We start from the raw sequence: 18,234 nt of genomic DNA on the forward strand, positions 1-18,234 counted from the left end.
TATGTTAATGCTAAATTAGTGGTTATGCTAACACTAAAACAGTGGTTATGTTAGCGCTAAAACAGTGGTTATGTTAGAGCTAAAACAGTGGTTATGTTAGAGCTAAAACAGTGGTTATGTTAACGCTAAAACAGTGGTTAACGCTAAAACAGTGGGTTAACGCTAAAACAGTGGTTATGTTAACGCTAAAACAGTGGTTATGTTAACGCTAAAACAGTGGTTATGTTAATGCTAAAAACAGTGGTTATGCTAACCACTAAAACAGAGGTTAGCGCTAAAACAGTGGTTATGTTAACGCTAAACAGTGGTTATGTTAACGCTAAAACAGTGGTTATGTTAATGCTAAAACAGTGGTTATGTTAACACTAAAACAGTGGTTATGTTCACGCTAAAACAGTGGTTATGTTAATGCTAAAACAGTGGTTATATACCACTAAAACAGTGGTTATGTTAGAGCTAAAACAGTGGTTATGTTAGAGCTAAAACAGTGGTTATGTTAATGCTAAAACAGTGGTTATGTTAATGCTAAAACAGTGGTTATGCTACCACTAAAACAGTGGTTATGTTAGAGCTAAAACAGTGGTTATGTTAACGCTAAAACAGTGGTTATGTTAACGCTAAAACAGTGGTTATGTTAACGCTAAAACAGTGGTTATGTTAACGCTAAAACAGTGGTTATGTTAACACTAAAACAGTGGTTAACACTAAAACAGTGGTTAACACTAAAACAGTGGTTATGTTAACGCTAAAACAGTGGTTAACACTAAAACAGTGGTTATGTTAATGCTAAAACAGTGGTTAACGCTAAAACAGTGGTTATGTTAACACTAAAACAGTGGTTATGTTAACGCTAAAACAGTGGTTATCTTAACGCTAAAACATTGGTTATGTTAACACTAAAACAGTGGTTATGTTAACACTAAAACAGTGGTTATGTTAACACTAAAACAGTGGTTATGTTAACGCTGAAACAGTGGTTATGTTAACACTAAAACAGTGGTTATGTTAACACTAAAACAGTGGTTATGTTAACACTAAAACAGTGGTTATGTTAACACTAAAACAGTGGTTATGTTAACACTAAAACGGTGGTTATGTTAACGCTAAAACAGTGGTTATGTTAACGCTAAAACAGTGGTTATGTTAATGCTAAAACAGTGGTTATGTTAATGCTAAAACAGTGGTTATGCTACCACTAAAACAGTGGTTATGTTAGAGCTAAAACAGTGGTTATGTTAATGCTAAAACAGTGGTTATGTTAATGCTAAAACAGTGGTTATGCTACCACTAAAACAGTGGTTATGTTAGAGCTAAAACAGTGGTTATGTTAACGCTAAAACAGTGGTTATGTTAACGCTAAAACAGTGGTTATGTTAACGCTAAAACAGTGGTTATGTTAGCACTAAAACAGTGGTTATGTTAACGCTAAAACAGTGGTTATGCTACCACTAAAACAGTGGTTATGTTAGAGCTAAAACGGTGGTTATGTTAACGCTAAAACAGTGGTTATGTTAATGCTAAAACAGTGGTTATGTTAATGCTAAAACAGTGGTTATGCTACCACTAAAACAGTGGTTATGTTAACGCTAAAACAGTGGTTATGTTAATGCTAAAACAGTGGTTATGTTAACGCTAAAACAGTGGTTATGTTAATGCTAAAACAGTGGTTATGTTAATGCTAAAACAGTGGTTATGCTACCACTAAAACAGTGGTTATGTTAGAGCTAAAACAGTGGTTATGTTAACGCTAAAACAGTGGTTATGTTAACGCTAAAACAGTGGTTATGTTAACGCTAAAACAGTGGTTATGTTAGCACTAAAACAGTGGTTATGTTAACGCTAAAACAGTGGTTATGCTACCACTAAAACAGTGGTTATGTTAGAGCTAAAACGGTGGTTATGTTAACGCTAAAACAGTGGTTATGTTAACGCTAAAACAGTGGTTATGTTAACGCTAAAACAGTGGTTATGTTAACACTAAAACAGTGGTTATGTTAACGCTAAAACAGTGGTTATGTTAATGCTAAAACAGTGGTTAACGCTAAAACAGTGGTTATGTTAACGCTAAAACAGTGGTTATGTTAATGCTAAAACAGTGGTTATGCTACCACTAAAACAGTGGTTATGTTAGAGCTAAAACAGTGGTTATGTTAGAGCTAAAACAGTGGTTATGTTAATGCTAAAACAGTGGTTATGTTAATGCTAAAACAGTGGTTATGCTACCACTAAAACAGTGGTTATGTTAGAGCTAAAACAGTGGTTATGTTAACGCTAAAACAGTGGTTATGTTAACGCTAAAACAGTGGTTATGTTAACGCTAAAACAGTGGTTATGTTAACGCTAAAACAGTGGTTATGTTAACACTAAAACAGTGGTTAACACTAAAACAGTGGTTATGTTAACGCTAAAACAGTGGTTAACACTAAAACAGTGGTTATGTTAATGCTAAAACAGTGGTTAACGCTAAAACAGTGGTTATGTTAACACTAAAACAGTGGTTATGTTAACGCTAAAACAGTGTTTATGTTAACGCTAAAATGATGATTAAAACATTGGTTATGTTAACACTAAAACAGTGATTATGTTAACACTAAAACAGTGGTTATGTTAACACTAAAACAGTGGTTATGTTAACGCTGAAACAGTGGTTATGTTAACACTAAAACAGTGGTTATGTTAACACTAAAACAGTGGTTATGTTAACACTAAAACAGTGGTTATGTTAACACTAAAACAGTGGTTATGTTAACACTAAAACGGTGGTTATGTTAACGCTAAAACAGTGGTTATGTTAACGCTAAAACAGTGGTTATGTTAATGCTAAAACAGTGGTTATGTTAATGCTAAAACAGTGGTTATGCTACCACTAAAACAGTGGTTATGTTAGAGCTAAAACAGTGGTTATGTTAATGCTAAAACAGTGGTTATGTTAATGCTAAAACAGTGGTTATGCTACCACTAAAACAGTGGTTATGTTAGAGCTAAAACAGTGGTTATGTTAACGCTAAAACAGTGGTTATGTTAACGCTAAAACAGTGGTTATGTTAACGCTAAAACAGTGGTTATGTTAGCACTAAAACAGTGGTTATGTTAACGCTAAAACAGTGGTTATGCTACCACTAAAACAGTGGTTATGTTAGAGCTAAAACGGTGGTTATGTTAACGCTAAAACAGTGGTTATGTTAATGCTAAAACAGTGGTTATGTTAATGCTAAAACAGTGGTTATGCTACCACTAAAACAGTGGTTATGTTAACGCTAAAACAGTGGTTATGTTAATGCTAAAACAGTGGTTATGTTAACGCTAAAACAGTGGTTATGTTAATGCTAAAACAGTGGTTAACGCTAAAACAGTGGTTATGTTAACGCTAAAACAGTGGTTATGTTAACGCTAAAACAGTGGTTATGTTAACGCTAAAACAGTGGTTATGTTAACGCTAAAACAGTGGTTATGTAATGTTAAGCTAAAACGGTGGTTATGTTAACGCTAAAACAGTGGTTGTTAAGTGGTTATGTTAGCACTAAAACAGTGGTTATGTTAGAGCTAAAACAGTGGTTATGTTAACACTAAAACAGTGGTTATGTTAATGCTAAAACAGTGGTTATGTTAACGCTAAAACAGTGGTTATGTTAATGCTAAAACAGTGGTTATGTTAACGCTAAAACAGTGGTTATGTTAGAGCTAAAACAGTGGTTATGTTAACTTGTTATAGAAGTGCTCCCGCTGTGGGGATCAAATCAGCGGAAATTTCAAGTGCGCCAAAGTGCGCCACGTATAGTTTTTGATAAAACTCAAACTTTCATTAATACACACATACAACGTACTGAATTAAAGCTACACTCGTTGTGAATCTATCAACCAAGTCAGATTTGTAAAATGCTTTTCGGGGAAAGCATGAGAGGTTTTTTATCTGATACCATGCACCCTCAAATACAGCAACCACTGTTTTAGCGTTAACATAACCACTGTTTTAGTGTTAACCACTGTTTTAGCGCTAACAGAACCACTGTTTTAGTGTTAACATAACCACTGTTTTAGTGCTAACATAACCACTGTTTTAGTGTTAACCACTGTTTTAGCGTTAACAGAACCACTGTTTTAGTGTTAACATAACCACTGTTTTAGTGCTAACATAACCACTGTTTTAGCGTTAACATAACCACTGTTTATCATTAACATAACCACTGTTTTAGCGCTAACATAACCACTGTTTTAGCATTAACATAACCACTGTTTTAGTGCTAACATAACCACTGTTTAGCGCTAACATAACCACTGTTTTAGTGTTAACATAACCACTGTTTTAGTGTTAAAATAACCACTGTTTTAGTGCTAACATAACCACTGTTTTAGTGTTAACATAACCACTGTTTTAGTGTTAACCACTGTTTTAGTGTTAACATAACCACTGTTTTAGTGTTAACCACTGTTTTAGCGTTAACATAACCACTGTTTTAGCGTTAACATAACCACTGTTTTAGCTTTTCTCCTATGAATTGTTTGTGTTTTGTTATCCATATAAAAGTAGCTTTGAGATGATTGTCTAAGGCACATCTAGTCAGTGAGCAATGAGAAATTAAACTATGCTCCCTATGCAGAAGCCATGAAAATAATATTGAGCTACTAGAAACCACAGTATTGATAAGTAGTATTCTGTTCTTTCAGAGCCTAATTCAAATCTACTTATCATTCCAGTGCCCAAGGTTCAGTTCAAGGATGCTGCCTATAAGGTGGATGAGGCGGACGGGGAGATGAAGGCCGTAGTGTATCGTAGTGGAGACATCAGTCACAGGTCTACGGTGCGCTGCTACACCCGCCAGGGCTCTGCCCAGGTCATGATGGATTATGATGAGAGGCCCAACACGGACGGGTCACTCATCACCTTCTTCCCAGGTAACCCCAGTCTCTCTCTCTCTCTGTTTCTCTCTCTCCTTTCTCTGTCTCTCTCTCCCTCTCCCTTCCTCCTCTCTCCTTCTCTCCCTCTTCACCCCTCTCTCTCTCTCCCCTTCTCTCCCTCCCTCTCTCTCTCTCCCTCCTTCCCTAGCTCTACCCCTTCTCTCCCTCCCTCCTCTCTCTCCCTCCTTCCCTAGCTCTACCCCTCTTCTCTCTCAATGTCTTTTTATATGCCAACCCCCCATATCCTCATATTTCTATGTGTTAACGCTGTGTTTCCCCTGTCCGTCTGTCCCACAGGGGAGAGTGAGAAGGAGTGTGTGGTGAACCTGGTGGATGATAACCTATACGAGGAGGACGAGGAGTTCCGTCTGGTCCTGGGAACGCCCAAGAGCAAGTCACCTTCTGGAGCCTCCACAGGGGAACAGAGCGAGGCGGTGGTCACCATTACTGACGAGAAAGACAGTAAGCTTTACCCAAGGAACACGGAGATATCTAGCACACCGAACATCGGGCTACATTGTATTGATCTATCTAACAAAGTATTACAAATAAAATGCCAAAACAATGTTGCATGAATTATTTTATTCAGTCTCTAGAGAGTTAGAGTCAGTAGTTTGTTCTGTTTTGCATCGGGAGTCTAACCGTATTCTCTCTCCTCAGAGCCCATCATCCGTTTCAGTGAGATAAAGTACAGTGTACGGGAGCCTCAGATCCAGGGGGAGACAGCCGTGGTGAAGATCCCTATCCTGAGGCTAGGAGACACCTCCAAGGTCTCCCTGGTTAGGGTCCACACCAAGGACGGGTCAGCCACCTCCGGAGAGGACTACAACCCGCTGTCGGAGGGTGAGTCCTAGCATTAAGTTATTATATAGTTTATAATCATGTAACACAGACATAACTAACCCTAACGTCCAGAGAGGACTACAACCCGCTGTCAGAGGGTGAGTCCTACCATTAAGTTATTATATAGTTTATAATCATGTAACACAGACATAACTAACCCTAACGTCCAGAGAGGACTACAACCTGCTGTCATAGGGTGAGTCCTACCATTAAGTTATCATATAGTTTAATCATGTAACACAGACATAACTAACCCTAACGTCCAGAGAGGACTACAACCTGCTGTCAGAGGGTGAGTCCTACCATTAAGTTATTATATAGTTTAATCATGTAACACAGACATAACTAACCCTAACGTCCAGAGAGGACTACAACCTGCTGTCAGAGGGTGAGTCCTACCATTAAGTTATTATATAGTTTAATCATGTAACACAGATATAACTAACCCTAACGTCCAGAGAGGACTACAACCTGCTGTCAGAGGGTGAGTCCTACCAGTAAGTTATCATATAGTTTAATCATGTAACACAGACATAACTAACCCTAACGTCCAGAGAGGACTACAACCCCTGCTGTCGGAGGGTGAGTCCTACCATTAAGTTATCATATAGTTTAATCATGTAACACAGACATAACTAACCCTAACGTCCAGAGAGGACTACAACCTGCTGTCGGAGGGTGAGTCCTACCATTAAGTTATCATATAGTTTAATCATGTAACACAGACATAACTAACCCTAACGTCCCAGAGGACTACAACCTGCTGTCGGAGGGTGAGTCCTACCATTAAGTTATCATATAGTTTAATCATGTAACACAGACATAACTAACCTAACGTCCAGAGAGGACTACAACCTGCTGTCAGAGGGTGAGTCCTACCATTAAGTTATCATATAGTTTAATCATGTAACACAGACATAACTAACCCTAACGTCCAGAGAGGACTACAACCTGCTGTCGGAGGGTGAGTCCTACCATTAAGTTATCATATAGTTTAATCATGTAACACAGACATAACTAACCCTAACGTCCAGAGAGGACTACAACCTGCTGTCGGAGGGTGAGTCCTACCATTAAGTTATCATATAGTTTATAATCATGTAACACAGACATAACTAACCCTAACCTGCCGTCAGAGGGTGAGTCCAGAGAGGACTACAACCTGCTGTCGGAGGGTGAGTCCTACCATTAAGTTATCATATAGTTTAATCATGTAACACAGACATAACTAACCCTAACGTCCAGAGAGGACTACAACCTGCTGTCGGAGGGTGAGTCCTACCATTAAGTTATCATATAGTTTAATCATGTAACACAGACATAACTAACCCTAACGTCCAGAGAGGACTACAACCTGCTGTCAGAGGGTGAGTCCTACCATTAAGTTATCATATAGTTTAATCATGTAACACAGACATAACTAACCCTAACGTCCAGAGAGGACTACAACCTGCTGTCGGAGGGTGAGTCCTACCGTTAAGTTATCATATAGTTTATAATCATGTAACACAGACATAACTAACCCTAACGTCCAGAGAGGACTACAACCTGCTGTCGGAGGGTGAGTCCTACCATTAAGTTATCATATAGTTTAATCATGTAACACAGACATAACTAACCCTAACGTCCAGAGAGGACTACAACCTGCTGTCGGAGGGTGAGTCCTACCATTAAGTTATCATATAGTTTAATCATGTAACACAGACATAACTAAACCTAACGTCCAGAGAGGACTACAACCTGCTGTCAGAGGGTGAGTCCTACCATTAAGTTATCATATAGTTTAATCATGTAACACAGACATAACTAACCCCTAACGTCCAGAGAGGACTACAACCTGCTGTCGGAGGGTGAGTCCTACCATTAAGTTATCATATAGTTTAATCATGTAACACAGACATAACTAACCCTAACGTCCAGAGAGGACTACAACCTGCTGTCGGAGGGTGAGTCCTACCATTAAGTTATCATATAGTTTATAAACATGTAACACAGACATAACTAACCCTAACGTCCAGAGAGGACTACAACCTGCTGTCAGAGGGTGAGTCCTACCATTAAGTTATCATATAGTTTATAATCATGTAACACAGACATAACTAACCCTAACGTCCAGAGAGGACTACAACCTGCTGTCGGAGGGTGAGTCCTACCATTAAGTTATCATATAGTTTATAATCATGTAACACAGACATAACTAACCCTAACGCCCAGAGAGGACTACAACCTGCTGAGAGGGTGAGTCCTACCATTAAGTTATCATATAGTTTAATCATGTAACACAGACATAACTAACCCTGTCAGAGAGACTACAACCTGCTGTCAGAGGGTGAGTCCTACCATTAAGTTATCATATAGTTTAATCATGTAACACAGACATAACTAACACTAACGTCCAGAGAGGACTACAACCTGCTGTCAGAGGGTGAGTCCTACCATTAAGTTATCATATAGTTTAATCATGTAACACAGACATAACTAACCCTAACGTCCCAGAGAGGACTACAACCTGCTGTCGGAGGGTGAGTCCTACCATTAAGTTATCATATAGTTTAATCATGTAACACAGACATAACTAACCCTAACGTCCAGAGAGGACTACAACTCAAGGTCGGAGGGTGAGTCCTACCATTAAGTTATCATATAGTTTAATCATGTAACACAGACATAACTAACCCTAACGTCCAGAGAGGACTACAACCTGCTGTCGGAGGGTGAGTCCTACCATTAAGTTATCATATAGTTTAATCATGTAACACAGACATAACTAACCCTAACGTCCAGAGAGGACTACAACCTGCTGTCGGAGGGTGAGTACACATACAGGAACTGTAGTCTATGTTCCCTTATCCACTCTAACATCCTTCTTAGATTGTCCAAAACTTTGCTTCTTTCTAAGTGGGATGCTAGTATGGGCGTTAGAACAGAACCATATGAGAGAAGGGTAGGGGCCTTACCACAGTAACAGAATGATGCTGAGACTCAGATTTGACGCTTTAAATGGATGTCAAAGAATAAAACAATGATTGCAAAGTCAAATAAACCATACGACTCTATGCACAAGGACGACATTTAATAATGTCCACTGAACATTTGACAAAAACACATTTAGTTGAAGAAACAGCACATACTGTCATTCTGTTACCAAACTTTGCATCTGCACTGTTCTTCAAGTAAATTCGTTTTTTTGTCAAATTTTCAGTGTACATTTTTAAAAGTAGTCATTGTCAGAGAGTTGTATGGTTTGTTTAACTTTGCAATGATATGTTTCCTGTTTGACATACATTTTAAATTCTCAGCATTAATCTGTTTTCTGTCACCGTAGGATTGCCCCTATACAGCCATTGTTGTCATACTGTGATGGGCATCGTCGTGTATAACCCATTCACACCAAAAACGACCTGATACATTTTTAATAAAGATCCTTATAACCTTGTGTGTGTGTCTCTCAAGATGTGGAGTTCAAGGAGGGTGAGACAGAACACTTTGTGGAGGTGCAGATCCTGTATGACGGCCAGAGAGAGATGAGAGAAGCCTTCGTCGTCCACATGAAACCTGATGAGTACATGGTCGCAGAGATGCAGGTAAGACTGAGGGCATGGGATCACACGCACGCACGCACGCACACACACACACACACACACACTTTATGCATTTATTTAACCCTTATTTTACCAGGTTAGTTGACTGAGAACACATTCTCATTTACAGCAACGACCTGGGGAATAGTTACAGGTGAGATGAATGTGCCAATTGGAAGCTGGGGATGATTAGGTGGCCATGATGGTATGAGGGCCAGATTGGGAATTTAGCCAGGACACCAGGGTTAAAACCGCTACTCTTACAATAAGTGCCATGGGATCTTTAGTGACCACAGAGAGTCAGGACACTGTAACGTCCCATCCGAAAGATGGCACCCTACACAGGGCAATGTCCCCAATCACTGCCCTGGGGCATTGGGATCTTCTTTATTTTAGACCAGAGGAAAAAGTGCCTCCTACTGGCCCTCCAACACCACTTCCAGCAGAATCTGGTCTCCCATCCAGGACCAACCCTGCTTAGCTTCAGAGGCAAGCCAGCAGTGAGATGCAGGGTGGTATGTAGCTGACACCCACCTAGATCACCCACCGAGACACACACACACACACCATATAAATACCCTCAGCGGGTCTCAGGGCATGCACACAGACTTGAACACACAAATAGCCAGGCAGCAGCTGCCACTGTCAGCGGCCCCAGCACCCAAATCACCAGCTATTATAAAAGACTTCCTGGTTGAGTCCATGCTATGAGAATGTCCCTCAAGTCAACCCACAGAGCAGTGTGACCTACAAACACAGCTATGTGGCATCCCAGACATGTACTGTACCATACCACTAACCTGACACAAATAATGCTAGAGGTGTACGCTCACTTTAACTCACTTTTCTCCTTTGGTATTACAAATATGCTGTTCTAAGGAGGACTCCACCTTCTCAAACGTCCAAGTTTACAATGTAGAACACCATAAAGTGTACTATACCCACGGAATGGTGTTTTGAATCTCTCTCTCCCGTTCATCAGATGAGTAAGGCAATTGTGTACATCGAGGAGATGGACAGCGTGGCAGACGTCACCTTCCCGGCTGTGCCAACTGTGGTGTCCTGCTAATGTACGACGACACGGCCCGCGCCAGGGACAACCCTCACCCCTCTACTGGCTACCCCATCGTCTGTGTGACGGTGAGTGGTGGCCACTGGGCCTAGACACACACACGCAGAATGCAACCCCCTAGACACATAGACACACACACCTCATATCCAGGTGTTTAAACATGTAAAGCTAGCGACAAGGTCGGAATACTTTCATCCAGTCCAAAAAGCCGAGACTTCAAACTGAAGGTCTTTGTGTTTCATAGTTTCAAAACCTGTTGTTTAAGTGGTAAATCAATCCGCTTTCCTATTGAAATGCTTTCTCCAGTTCTGACTAAATCCTAAACATGAGACCCTTTCACCGGCATAACAAATGTACACGTATTCTCAAATACCTATTACCGATATACCATTGCATATAGCCTCGTAAAGCGCGGTTTACAAGACGACTGTGTATCGTCCTATTACATATGCCATAATCACACGTATCTGTGGCCCCTCCCTCACCTGCAGGCCTGCAACCCCAAATACCACGACTTTGACAAGACGGGCTCCATCTGCACGGCGGAGAGCATCAACGACACCCTGACCCAGTACCGCTGGCTGGTCAGCGCCCCCAGCGGGTCGGACGGGGTCACTCGCCCCTGAGAGAGGTGGACACCAACACCTTCTTCACCAACACTAAGTCCATCACCCTGACTCCATCTACTTCCAGGCTGGGTCGAGAGTCCAGTGTGCTGCCCGGCGTTCAATACGAACGGGGATGCTGGTCTGGAGCTGTCCAGTCCCATCATGGTGGTCAGCAAGGAGGAGGGTGAGTGGAGACTGGGGGGGTTTCAGAGTTCAGTGACATCAACCTTCATGACTGTTGATGACATCTGTTATATGTCCTTATTAGGACAGAGTTACGTAGGCCTTGTGATGGAGAGTTCAAGGATGATTGTCTATCCGACAATAATATGTCTCGTGTGTCTGTGTAGGTCTGTGTCAACCACGTATCTCTGGCACGGTGGGAGCTGAGCCCTTCTCTGCTAAGATCCGCTACACCGGCCCTGACGACCCTGACTTCCCCAACCTCATCAAACTCACTGTCAACATGCCGCACATGGACGGTGAGTAACAGCCTCTGTCATGTCCTTACTTACTGGTCTAGAGTCAGTTTGACAATTGACTGAGGTAGAAAGAACTGATTCAAGATCAGTTGTCAAGGGTAAAAAGTTACCAGGTCATTAAAAGATTTCTAAATGTTGCAATGGATTGATGATGTATTGAAACCGTCTCTCTCTCACCTCTCTTCTCCTCAGGCATGTTACCGTCATCTCTACGCGCCCCTGTCCAACTCCTCGAGCTGACCCTGTCTCCGGACGGCACGCGTGGGCAACCACCGCTGCTCCAACCTACTGGACTTCAACGAGATCCAGACGGGCCACGGCTTCATCACCGACGCCACCAAGAACCCCGAGATCATCGGCGAGACATCGCCTACCAGTACAGCCGACATGCGCTCCACCAACAGCCTGAGATTCTACAGGAACCTGAATCTGGAGGCTTGTCTGTGGGAGTTTAATAGTTACTACGACATGTCCGAGCTGCTCACCACCTGTGGAGGTTCTATCGGGACGGATGGACAGGTACTGGAGAGAGAGAGAGACATACACACATATGCACTGATGCAAACACACACACACAAACTGACACGCTGGCTGTTCTCTGTGTGCATCTCTCGATTACTCAGTCTGCTGTCGTTGTTTTTTCATTAATCTGTCAAGTTGAAAGTAGACATTTTGAAATTCCCTTTGTGTTAAATTCCTCTGTGTTAAATTCTATGTGACCTTTCATGCTTGAATGCTCTGAAGTGTTCCTATCCTTCTGTTTTGTACTGTGGTATATGCTGATCCAGGTACAGTTGAAGGTGACCCTGACTATGTATCTCTGTGTTGCTCTTCCTCTAGGTGCTGAACCTGGTCCAGTCCTATGTGACTCTGCGCGTGCCTCTCTATGTGTCCTACGTCTTCCACTCCCCCGTCGCCGTGGGAGGATGGCAGCACTTTGACCTGCAGTCAGAGCTCAAGCTCACCTTGTGTACGACACCGCCATCTTGTGGCAGGACGGAATCGGCAGCCCGCCGGAGGCTGAACTACAAGGTACAGCCACCCGGCCCACTGTTGGCTATTTTAAGTACTACAGTGAGGTGGATGGCTTGCAGTATTACTCAGTTAATACCTGTATAATTAATAGTCTGCAGGCACATTTGATTAGAATCTCCGAGCTGACGAGGTGAAAATCTGTCGATGTGCCCTTGAGCAAGGCACTTACCCCTAATTACTCCTGTAAGTCACTCTGGATAAGAGTGTCTGCTAAATGACTAAAATGTAAATAATGTCTTATGCATTATGTCACCAGTGAATGATAGAGGTGGACAATAACCCTGGTATGATGTAACTGTGTCCCTATAGGATCCATGTACCCCACCAGCATGAGGATCAACGAGGAGGGACGTCTGGTGGTCAACTTCAAGACTGAGGCCCGCTTCAGGGGACAGTTTGTCATGTCCCACCCAGGTATTACGCACGCCCCGATAGGGTGATTGTATAGCTTTCTCCTATTGGGTTGCACTGTGACCCAGATCCTGTACCGCTATTAGAATGGAACCGTCTTAGGGGTTGTTCTGCCAAATGTCAACATGACATGACCCTTTTCAGTAAGAATAAAACTACCGTCAACAACGTCAAATGTGTATACCTTACAACGAGGTGCGACATACAGTCTACAGTACAACGCCGGTCTTAAGATGTATGTGTGAGATTAAAGAGAAGTTTGACTGTGTGTTTCCAGGAACCACTCTGTCGTCCATGGTGATGTGTGCTGACCTCTCTGGCCTGACCTTCACCCTGGCCCTGATCAGGACTGAGCCCACCTACAACCAGCCCATGCAGCAGTGGAGCTTCATCTCGGACTTCGCTGTGAGCTGCCATCTTGTTCATTGTCTGTCTTAAAGGTAGACTCAGCAATATGACGAGGCCACGAGCTGCACGGTAGATATTGCGATGAGCGAGAGACAAGACTTTACTGTCACACACAGTATCTGCGTATGTGCACGGGTTCACTTCACGCTGTCAGAGCGTGGTAGGTGCAGGACCAAAACAGCCGAGCGCTCTTAGTTGTTGAGGAAATGGACCCACTATGCTGTGTACCTACGTCATATCGCTGAGTCTACCTTTAACTTTGTATTCTTAGTGTTTGTGCTGAAGCCAACTGGTAGACGATAATGACAGAAGACTAGGGTTAGCTTTAGCAGCACGTACAGTATGGATACCAGACCAGCAGTAACTACCTTAAATGGTTGGTGTGTTTTAAAGTTGTTTTAATGATGTTGTAATGTTGTTGTCTGTAGGTGCGGGACTACTCTGGCACGTACACAGTGAAGATGATCCCCTGCAGTGCCTCTCCCAATGGGGAGTTCAGCATTCCCCCTGTGTGTCACCCACGAGAACCCCTCACCTTCCACATGGACATCCGCTTCCAGCAGGTCACCACCACCACCACTGCATACCCACAGTCTCTGGCAGACTAACCAAGACGCTAGAATCAAGAGGAAACTTTGTCATTCACCAATGATGATTTGTCTTGGTGTTGTATGAGGCTAAAAAAATAATAGTAGCAGATACTTGTTGATTAAATGCATTGAACCAAACGTTTAAATCTTATCAACTCTCTTGGTGCCTGTGTTTGACCTTTGCCCTCTGACCACCCCAGGTGAGTGACCCGGTGGCGGCTGAGTTCAGTCTGAACACCCAGATGTTCCTGCTGTCCAAAAGGGAGCTGTGGCTGTCGGACGGATCCATGGGCTTCGGAGAGAGCACCGACACAGCCTTCTCAGAGGGTACTGGACTACTACTGACCCCTAGTGGACACTCTAGGAACCACTAGTCAATATATAGATAGATACACCACTAGTCAACATATAGATAGATACACCACTAGTCAACATATAGATAGATACACCACTAGTCAACATATAGATATATACACCACTAGTCAACATATAGATAGATACACCACTAGTCAACATATAGATAGATACACCACTAGTCAACATATAGAGATATACACCACTAGTCAACATATAGATATATACACCACTAGTCATCATATAGATAGATACACCACTAGTCAGCATATAGATATATACACCACTAGTCAACATATAGATAGATACACCACTAGTCAACATATAGAGAGATACCACTAGTCACTAGTCAACTAGTCAACATATAGAGAGATACACCACTAGTCAACATATAGATAGATACACCACTAGTCAACATATAGATAGATACACCACTAGTCAACATATAGATATATACACCACTAGTCATCATATAGATAGATACACCACTAGTCAGCATATAGATATATACACCACTAGTCAACATATAGATAGATACACCACTAGTCAACATATAGATAGATACACCACTAGCCAACATATAGAGAGATATACACCACTAGTCAACATATAGATAGATACACCACTAGTCAACATATAGATATATACACCACTAGTCAACATATAGAGAGATACACCACTAGTCATCATATAGAGAGATACACCACTAGTCAACATATAGATATATACACCACTAGTCAACATATAGAGAGATACACCACTAGTCAACTAGATCACCACTAGTCAACATATAGATATATACACCACTAGTCAACATATAGAGAGATACACCACTAGTCATCATATAGAGAGATACACCACTAGTCAACATATAGATATATACACCACTAGTCAACATATAGAGAGATACACCACTAGTCAACATATAGATAGATACACCACTAGTCAACATATAGATAGATACACCACTAGTCAACATATAGATAGATACACCACTAGTCAACATATAGATAGATACACCACTAGTCATAGATATATACACCACTATATATAGAGATAACATAGTCAACATATATACACCACTAGTCAACATATAGAGAGATACACCACTAGTCAACATATAGATATATACACCACTAGTCAACATATAGATATATACACCACTCGTCAACATATAGAGAGATACACCACTAGTCAACATATAGATAGATACACCACTAGTCAACATACATGCTCTTTCCATGACATAGACTGCACAGGTGAATCCAGGTGAAAGCTACGATCCCTTATAGATGTCACTTGGTAAATCCACTCCAATCAGTGTAGATGAAGGAGAGGAGGCAGGTTAAAGAATGATTTTTAAGCATTGAGATAATTGAGACATGGATTGTGTATGTGTGCCATTCAGAGGGTGAATGGGCAAGACAAAAGATTGAAGTGCCTTTGAACAGGGTATGGTGGTATGTGCCAGGCGCACCGGTTTGAGTGTCAACAACTGCAACACTGCTGGGATTTTTCACGCTCAATAGTTTGTGCATCAAGAATGGTCCACCACCAAAAGGACCTCTAGCCAACTTGACACAACTGTGGGAAGCATTGGAGTCAACATGGGCCAGCTTCCTGTGGAACGATTTGGACACCTTGTAGAGTCCATAACCCGACTAATTGAGGCTGTTCTGAGAGCAAAGTGGGTGCAACTCAATATTAGAAAGGTGTTCCTAATGTTTTGTTCACTCAGTGTACATTATTAGCTGTTTTATCTTATAGAACTCACACAGCTTTCTGTCTAACTGCTTTCTGAGTTTGAATGTAAAGATCATATTTAACAGTCTAATAACCATTTAATGAAGCTTTCAGTGCTTGGGACACCACCCTCCTCTAATCTCTCCTCCATCCCCCTCTCCAGGCTCCTCTATCTACGGCCGTGTGATGGTGGACCCAGTCCAGAACCTGGGTGACTCCTTCTCCTGCAGTATAGAGAAGGTGTTCCTGTGTACAGGAGCTGACGGTTACGTCCCCAAGTACAACCCCACCAACAAGGAGTATGGCTGCCTGGCCGACGCACCTTCACTGCTCTACAGATTCAAGATCCTGGTGCGTACGGCAATCACTTAACACATGATGCCTCCAGTCAGGGGAGATTCCTCTGGAGTTTTGTTAGGTCACTTTGAATGCAGTTTGGTCAGTTTTGCTATATTTATTAATGAATTAATTCACAAGTAATTTCTTGCTTCAACCATCTACAACCATTTGTGTTCTTGACATCTCAGTGCATGACGATCTTATCCAGAGCGACTTACAGGAGCTATTGTGGTTAAGTGCCTTGCTCAAGGGCACGTCGACAGATTTTCACCTAGTCAGCCACGGTATTGAACCAGTTACCTTTTGATTACTGGTCCAATGCTAACCACTAAGCTACCTACCTCTAATCCATAGACATCCTATACAATATTTCTAAGTTAGGTTCCTACTGTAATGATTTCAGTGGTCTAACCTGTGTGTGTTTTCCTCCTCAGGACAAGGCTCAGCCAGAGACCCAGGCCACAGCGTTTGGAGTTGGTGATGTTTGGTGCCACTCTGGCCCTGGACACTCCTGGAGGCCTGCCTCTGGTCAGACAGCCTGGTTCAGATGGATTCGCCCTGTCCTCCTCGCCTCTCTTCCAGGTCAGCTGACACACGCACCCCCAACACAGGTATCTTTTGGTTATCACCACGGCAACAGCTTCCAGGAACGACACAATATTTACATCTGGTCTGTAAAATGGGTACCAATGGGTAAATAGTCTCTGTATGGTTGAATTAAATCTGGTTTCTGAAATCTGAGTTTGATTACTTGCACAAAAAAACACACACATTTAGTTTGAAATCACACACTGAAGGGTATAGGCCAAAGTCTTTATCACTAACCTCAAGCTCCACTGTGTCTGGATGTTCCAGGTGGCTGCAGGTCGGGAGTGGTTCATCCACACCATCTACACCGTCCGCTCCCGAGACAACGCCAACCGTGGCATCGGCAAGCGCAGCCTGGAGTACCACCACAGCCTGTCCTCCGTGGCCGACCCTCAGCCCGACCTCCACACCTCCTCCCTGGGTCGCTACCGTCGTGCCGCCCGCTCCGGACCTGGCCCAGGACATCGGCACCGACAACAATCGGGAACTAACATCCAGCACATCGCTCTGGACCGCACGGACCGCCTGGTGGTGAGCCAGCGCCAGCCATGGGGTGGGCGTGACCGGGCTGGGTCGGACGCTGACTCACCCTTCCTGGAGCGTCCTCCTGGAGAGCTCCGGCAGGGGAGCCTGTGGACACCTCCACCCTGCCCATGCTGGTAGGCCTGGCCGGGTTGATCATTCTCACCTGCCTGGTGGCCATGGTGGTTATTCTGCTGGTGCGCGGCGCAAGAGGAAGAACCAGAAGAAGAGCCAGTTCCTCCCTACTCCACCTCGTCGTGCTCGGCCTACAGCGGAGGGAGTGGAAACAGCAGAGAGGGCATGATGGGTACTGGGAGCAGCAGCTTGGACAGCTCTGAGGTCTAGGCTCATGACTAGAGACAGCCCTCCTACCAACACCACCCCGTCCCCTTCTGATAAGACATTGACAGTTGTCAACGGTTCCACCCTCTACCACTGCGGTGCCGTCTAATGGCTCTATCCAATCCTTACCGCTGAAGCGTCATAGATTGCGTGATAAAAATGCAAAGGTCATTCCGATTGAGCCGACATATGCGTTTACCGTGAATACAGTCTCCGCTAACTCGGGAACACTGGCTTTCAATTTCAATCGCTGTAACATGAACTTCAGCAATACGGATTGAATATATTCTCAAAACAGGAGCTAACCCTGCCTTCTGCTAGCACTGAAGACAGCACAGCCAGTTCGTGGGACAGTTGATGTCAGTTGATGTGTGTTGTGGGCCTATAACCAGAGTATGAATGCATGCATGGCTGGCCAAG

General features: G+C 42.9%; 1 pseudogene; it reads left to right on the forward strand.

The window, feature by feature from the left end:
• LOC135567194 (FRAS1-related extracellular matrix protein 2-like) overlaps positions 1 to 18,002 on the forward strand; it is a 35,839-nt pseudogene extending 17,837 nt beyond the window's left edge.
• The last annotated feature ends 232 nt before the right edge of the window (positions 18,003 to 18,234 follow it).

This window comes from Oncorhynchus nerka, unplaced genomic scaffold (assembly GCF_034236695.1).
Source record: "Oncorhynchus nerka isolate Pitt River unplaced genomic scaffold, Oner_Uvic_2.0 unplaced_scaffold_2408, whole genome shotgun sequence".
Taxonomy (NCBI): domain Eukaryota; kingdom Metazoa; phylum Chordata; class Actinopteri; order Salmoniformes; family Salmonidae; genus Oncorhynchus; species Oncorhynchus nerka.